The sequence below is a fragment of the Lolium rigidum genome, chromosome 1 (assembly GCF_022539505.1).
Source record: "Lolium rigidum isolate FL_2022 chromosome 1, APGP_CSIRO_Lrig_0.1, whole genome shotgun sequence".
Taxonomy (NCBI): Eukaryota; Viridiplantae; Streptophyta; class Magnoliopsida; order Poales; family Poaceae; genus Lolium; species Lolium rigidum.
Genome location: NC_061508.1, coordinates 352,614,210 through 352,620,810, shown reverse-complemented (window position 1 = coordinate 352,620,810; position 6,601 = coordinate 352,614,210). Strand labels below are relative to the sequence as shown.

At 45.0% G+C, this 6,601-nt stretch overlaps 1 long non-coding RNA gene across 1 annotated transcript; it reads left to right on the top strand.

Annotated features, from left to right (window-relative positions):
- Window positions 1-5,083: 5,083 nt before the first annotated feature.
- LOC124684622 lies at window positions 5,084-6,006 on the top strand. Its single transcript, XR_006997077.1, has 3 exons — window positions 5,084-5,145; window positions 5,215-5,421; window positions 5,888-6,006. It is a non-coding gene; the product is annotated as an uncharacterized LOC124684622 (long non-coding RNA).
- The last annotated feature ends 595 nt before the right edge of the window (window positions 6,007-6,601 follow it).

Below are 6,601 nucleotides of genomic sequence, written 5' to 3'. Positions count from 1 at the left end.
ATAACAATCTGAACATAAACCTTGATCCAATGGTTTCACTCAATAGCATCAATAACAAGTAGTAATCAATACCGGGAGAGTTTCCCCTATGAAATACTCAAGATTTAACCCTAGATGTTACAGCGGAGACGAGGTGCAGTGGTGGAGATGGCGGTGTCGATGGTGGAGATGATGATGATCCCAATGAAGTCCAGCTCGATGACGGTGACGATTTCCCCCTCCGGGAGGGAATTTCCCCGGCGGATTCCTGCCCGCCGGAGAGCTCTTTTCTCTCTGGTGTTTCTCCGCCCCGCAGAGGCGGCTGTGTCTATTCTCGCTTATCCCCCGTGCCATAGGTTTTCGGGTAGATGAAGTACGCGAAAGAGAGGAGGCCGAGAGGGGCTGTGGGCCCCCTCCCCACAAGGCGGCGCGGCCAGGGCAGGGCCCACGCCGGCCTATGGGGGGCCCATGGCGGCCCTCCTCAGCTCCTCCTTTTGGCTGGCTCATTCTTCTGGAAAAATAAGATCTTCAGTGTAATTTCCATCAATTGTTGATCTTCAGAAATATGATATCCTGACGGTGCTTTTTCCAGCAGAATTCTGACTCCGGTGAATAATTCTCCAATAATCATGAAACATGCAAAATAGGTGAAATAACATAAGTATCATCTCTAAATATGAAATATATCAATGAATAACAGTAAATTATGATATAAAATAGTGATGCAAAATGGACGTATCAACCACCACCGCCCCCTGCCTTTGGCAACCGGCCGCGGCCGCCACCGCCGACCCCTACGGCGGCAGCGGCCAGGAGGAGGAAGATGGGCCACCTCTTCTTGGGTTCGAGTCGTCGCCCGGAGCCGCCTCGCGCGAGACGACCCAGGGCGAAGGTGGAAAGGGAGGAGAGGGGATGGGAGGGGGCGATGGTGGAGGGAGGGAGGGGCAGCGACGGCGCTGGAAGGGTGGACGGTGGAGGGGCGTGCTGGCGTGTAGTTGACATGGGAGTTAGAAATCTCTTGGGTGTAACTTTTCTTCAGGTCCCCGGCAACGGCGCCAGAAAACAGTCTTGATACGCGTGAAGCACACGTCCGTTGGGAACCCCAAGAGGAAGGTGTGATGCGTACAGCAGCAAGTTTTCCCTCAGTAAGAAACCAAGGTTATCAAACCAGTAGGAGTCAAGGAACACGTGAAGGTTGTTAGTGGAGGAGTGTAGTGTGGCGTAACACCAGTGAAACCGGCGCCAACGTGGAACCTGCACAACACAATCAAGATACTTTGCCCCAACGTAACAGTGAGGTTGTCAATCTCACCGGCTTGCTGAAAACAAAGGATTAATCGTATAGTGTGAAAGATGATGTTTGTTTGCAAAGAACAGTAGAGAACAATGATTGCAGTAGATTGTATTCAGATGTAAAAGAATGGACCGGGGTCCACAGTTCACTAGTGGTGTCTCTCCAATAAGATAAATAACATGCTGGGTGAACAAATTACAGGGTGGGCAATTGACAAATAAAGATTCAATATATATCATGATGATCACTATGAGATTTAATCAGGGCATTACGACAAAGAACATAGACCGCCATCCAGCATGCATCTATGCCTAAATAGTCCACCTTCGGGTTAGCATCCGCACCCCTCCGAGTATTAAGTTGCAAACAACAGACAATTGCATTAAGTACGGTGCGTAATGTAATCAACACAAATATCCTTAGACAAAGCATTAATGTTTTATCCCTAGTAGCAACAACACATCCACAACCTTAGAACTTTCTGTCACTGTCCCAGATTCAATGGAGGCATGAACCCACTATCGAGCATAAGTACCCCCTCTTGGAGTTACAAGTATCAACTTGGCCGAGCCTCTACTAGCAACGGAGAGCATGCAAGAACATAAACAACACATATATGATAGATTGATAATCAACTTGACATAATATTCTATATTCATCGGATCCCACCAAACACAACATGTAGGATTACAAATAGATGATCTTGATCATGTTAGGCAGCTCACAAGATCTAAACATGATAGCACAAGAGGAGAAGACAACCATCTAGCTACTGCTATGGACTCATAGTCCAAGGATGAACTACTCACGCATCAATCCGGAGGCAGGCATGATGATGTAGAGCCCTCCGGTGATGATTCCCCTCTCCGGCAGGGTGCCGGAGGCGATCTCCTGAATCCCCCGAGATGGGAATGGCGGCGGCGCCGTCTCTGGAAGGTTTTCCGTATCGTGGCTCTCGGTACAGAGGTTTTTGCGACGAAGGCTTTAAGTAGGCGGAAGGGTAGGGTTGGAGGCGGCGCGAGGGGCCCACACCATAGGGCGGCGCGGGCCCCCCTCTGGCCGCGCCGGCCTATGGTCTGGCCACCTCGTGGCCCCACTTCGTAATCCCTTCGGTCTTCTGGAAGCTTCGTGGAAAAATAAGACACTGGGCGTTGATTTCGTCCAATTCCGAGAATATTTCTTTGTAGGATTTCTGAAACCAAAAACAGCAGAAAACAGCAATTGGCGCTTCGACATCTTGTTAATAGGTTAGTGCCGGAAAATGCATAATAATGATGTAAAGTATGTATAAAACATGTGAGTATTATCATAAAAGTAGCATGGAACATAAGAAATTATAGATACGTTGGAGACGTATCAGGGCGGCGGCTAGGTCAGGGAGAACTATCCACCCTTTTGAGGCACTTGATGACTCGCACTGGCGTCAGGCGATGGATGAGGAATATAATGCATTGATGGAAAATAAAACATGGCACCTTGTTGCCCCAAGCAAAAATAAGAACTTGATTGATTACAAGTGGGTATACAAAATTAAGAAAAGAGCAGATGGTTCTATTGACAGATACAAAACAAGATTAGTTGCAAAAGTATTCAAACAAAGATATGACATTGATTATGAGGATACTTTTAGTATCGTGGTTAAAATTGCTACTATCGGAACTTATTTATCTGTTGATGTTTCTCGTGGATGAAATCTAAGGTAGCTAGATGTCAAGAACGCGTTTCTTCATGGTGTTCTGGAAGAGTGCGAGTCATCACGGCATGATCAGATCTATTCAAATTTTGATTTGAGATGAACCAAAATGAGTTACAATTTGTACTAAACTATCACACTTTTTAGAATTCATGTTTTACATTTCACGAAATTGGGGGGTATATTTTTATATTTTATATTTACCATAGTTCACCACATCACAATTTGTTAAATATTTGTTATCGCATTTTCTATTATGCATTTGTAATGTATATATTTTAATAACATTGATCTTTGCTAAGCTTGAAATATATTTACAAAAATATATCCTTGTTAAATTATTCTTTAACAATTGCATAAACTCTACAGCATATAAATATGTAATATAAATATCTCTATTTCTTAGGCCTAATGAATCTTTTCATCACATTTTTCTGTATATAACTATGTGATTATACTTATTGAAACTTCTAGAATACAAATTGAATCGTTGGCATGATTATTTAGTGTTTTGTTGCGATAAAATGTGCCTTGAAAGTTACTAACGTGCATTATATCAGACCAACTAGGGCCGCTATTACCCTCATACAGATTTCCTACATGCGGTCAAGCTTAGGTCGTCCTCGTTCACTTGGCGCTCAATTTTATTTGGTCGCGATTTTCTTGTTCGAGGCATCAATTGGGGCATTGGGAATGGTGAGAGGATCAACATCACCAAAGATAATTGGATACCAGGGACTCCGGCTGGTATGTTCAAGCCTCTATCTCCGATCCATGACAGTGCTAAAGTTCGATTCTTGATGAGCGAAGATGGCACAGAGTGAGTGGAGGACACTGTTCGAGCCTTTTTTCATGAAGACCTTGTGAATACTATTTTGCAGTTGCCAATTAGCAAGCATGGGGAGAGGACTTTGTTTCCTGGGCACATGACAAGCATGGCTGTTACACGGTGAAATCAGCCTATAATATGGCAAAAACTGTAGAGTTTTTCTCCAACCGGGGTACTGTTGATAGGGGCTCTAGTTCTGACCAAGTTATTGAGGCAAAAATGTGGAAGGCAAATGTGGTCCATCCAGGCGCTGAGTAAGATGAAGATTGTCCTTTGGCGCATGATACATGACTGCCTCCCTACTGGTCAGCAACTATCATATCGGCATATACCGGCGGATGATCGTTGTTTTTTCTGTGGCAAGATGGAACCGGGCAATTTACACAAAAATAACCCTTTTTGTAAGTATTTCATGGACTGAACTCCGGACAAAATTATTTCGATGGTCTAACTCATCAGCATGGCGCCCAACCGCGCGGCGTCGAGGTTTCGCAGCACGGCGCCGTGTACCGCGGCGCTGTGGTATTTTGTTGCTTGGCTCAAGGAAAATACTCGTTGGGAAGTTAATGCACCAGCATTCGCACAACAAGAGACACTGGAGCTACCCAATCATGGTTTTGATGACATTGGCAACCTCCAGTACAATAGGCTTATCAGGGATGGTCGTCCAGTTGAGCTAGCCCCAGTGCTCCGCTTTGTGGTAAGTTTGCAAAACATTTCATTTTGATGACACCAACTCAAAATATCAACCACCAAGTGTCAAGCTTATGATTACAAGATATAGTTTTTGTACCGATAAGTTTGTAGCCAAATCATGCTCTCCCAGGTCTGCAGCCATCATGTGGCCTGACTACTTGTTTATCCCACATATAGTTTCATACTGAAGCATGTCACACTTGTTTCTGAGATAGACTAGAGTAATTAAATAGCACGTCGTTCTCAGTCCAAGTGCAGACATAATTTAGTTCAGTAAGATATAAATGTCTAATAAAACTAGTGAATATAAACAAAACTTGCATGCTTCTTCAAAATAATAGCCATTTATACCATTTATACTTCAATACAGGCATTTGATCACAGATCAAAACTACAGGGTTTCTCTAGTGCCAAGAACAAACTCTGATAACAAAATACATATCGTATTCATCAATTTCAAGCAGGGCGCTTTCTTTCGTTTGACAGAGGAAACACACTCTTCTACCAACTTCAGTATGATAGCTCGAGAAAAAGTGATGATCTATGTGTTATTTGTAGCGCAAGGAGCTCGTTAGGCATAACGCTGATGCGTTGAAGGTATTGGCATTACCTCCGGGACGGCGGTCCGACAAAGCACTTGCAAGATTTGCTAAGGTATGTCACAATAGCATCTTGCCTTCTTTTTGTTAAGTCAATCTCATATTGTTATTTCTAATGTGACAGACTAGCATTGCTCGTGTACGTTCATTGGTCGCGATCCTTGGTTGCCCTTCTTTCGTGGACACAATGCCTAGCGGCTCGAGATCAAACTTGGCTTATGGAGAGAGCACGAGCGGTCAGAACGTCGAGCTTTAGGATGATATTGATGAGGATCCAGTGGATGTGCCTGAGGAGGAACTCGAGGCTGAGGTGGATGACTTCTTGGGATGGGTATGTGTTTGTTAACACAAACTCTCATTTAATTGCTGTTAAGCTTCATGCACTAGCCACTTGAACCAAAAGTCCGAACTGATGGAAAGGGCTAGGCAATCTATTTTATATACGTCAACACCCCCTCTCACGTGTGACGGGAAGACGAGAAGACAAGTCAACACGTGTAGAGAGTCAAAGAGGCAGCGGAAGGCCTGATACACACGGCAGGAAAGAGGCAGCGGGAGGCCGGATACACACGGCAGGAGGCTGCGTGGTTTTTTCAGATTAAATTGTGAAAGCCAGGATTTGAACTCGAGACCTGGGGCTCTGATACCATGTTAAGCTTCATGCACTAGCCACTTGAACCAAAATTCCGAACTGATGGAAAGGGCTAGGCAATCTACTTTATACACGTCAACAATTGCATCATGTGTTGGACTCTCATTTAACACAAACTCTCATTTGCTAACCATTTCAATTCTAGGCTGAATATGCGATGGAGAGGGAGGTGGATGGACAAGATCATGACGAGATAAGAACTTCTCATATAGAAGATGCTCCAGAGCCGACTCGGCCTACTCGGCCTCGCGACTTTGGTCTCAAACCGAGGAGGCCTTATAAGCATTGGACTACGGAGCAGAAGACAAGATATCAGCGTCTTCGGCCACGCCTTAGGCGTCCAGCTGTCATCGAAGAAGATGAGGAAGAGGAACATGCGGCAAGAAGGAGGAAGAATGGACAACGCTCGAAGGCCAATCACGAGCGCCTCTCAAGAAATGTGAGACCTAATGGCCACAAAAAATGAGAACTGCCTTGATGTGTTGTCCAATTTGTCATGAACTATGTTGAACTCTATGCATGTACCATGTTAAACTCTGTCATGAATTTGATGTTACCTTTTATCAAATTATCGTGAAAACATTATCTTCGGTACTGCTGAAATATTGTTGTGAAATATTGCTGTCACAGTACTGCTGCGGGCATGTGAAAATTTGGGACCATGACGCCGTGATCCCTGGCGCCATGGTTGGAAAACACGACGCCGCGTCGGCGGGCGTTATACACTTGCTTTGGTCCTTGTTGGCTCGGGAGATTCTGGCCCTAATACAGCGCGACCATGGCGCCCTTGTCCACGGCGCCATACAGAAGACGTGTGGCGCCACTCTTAACGGCGCCACAAATCCGACGTATGGCGCCA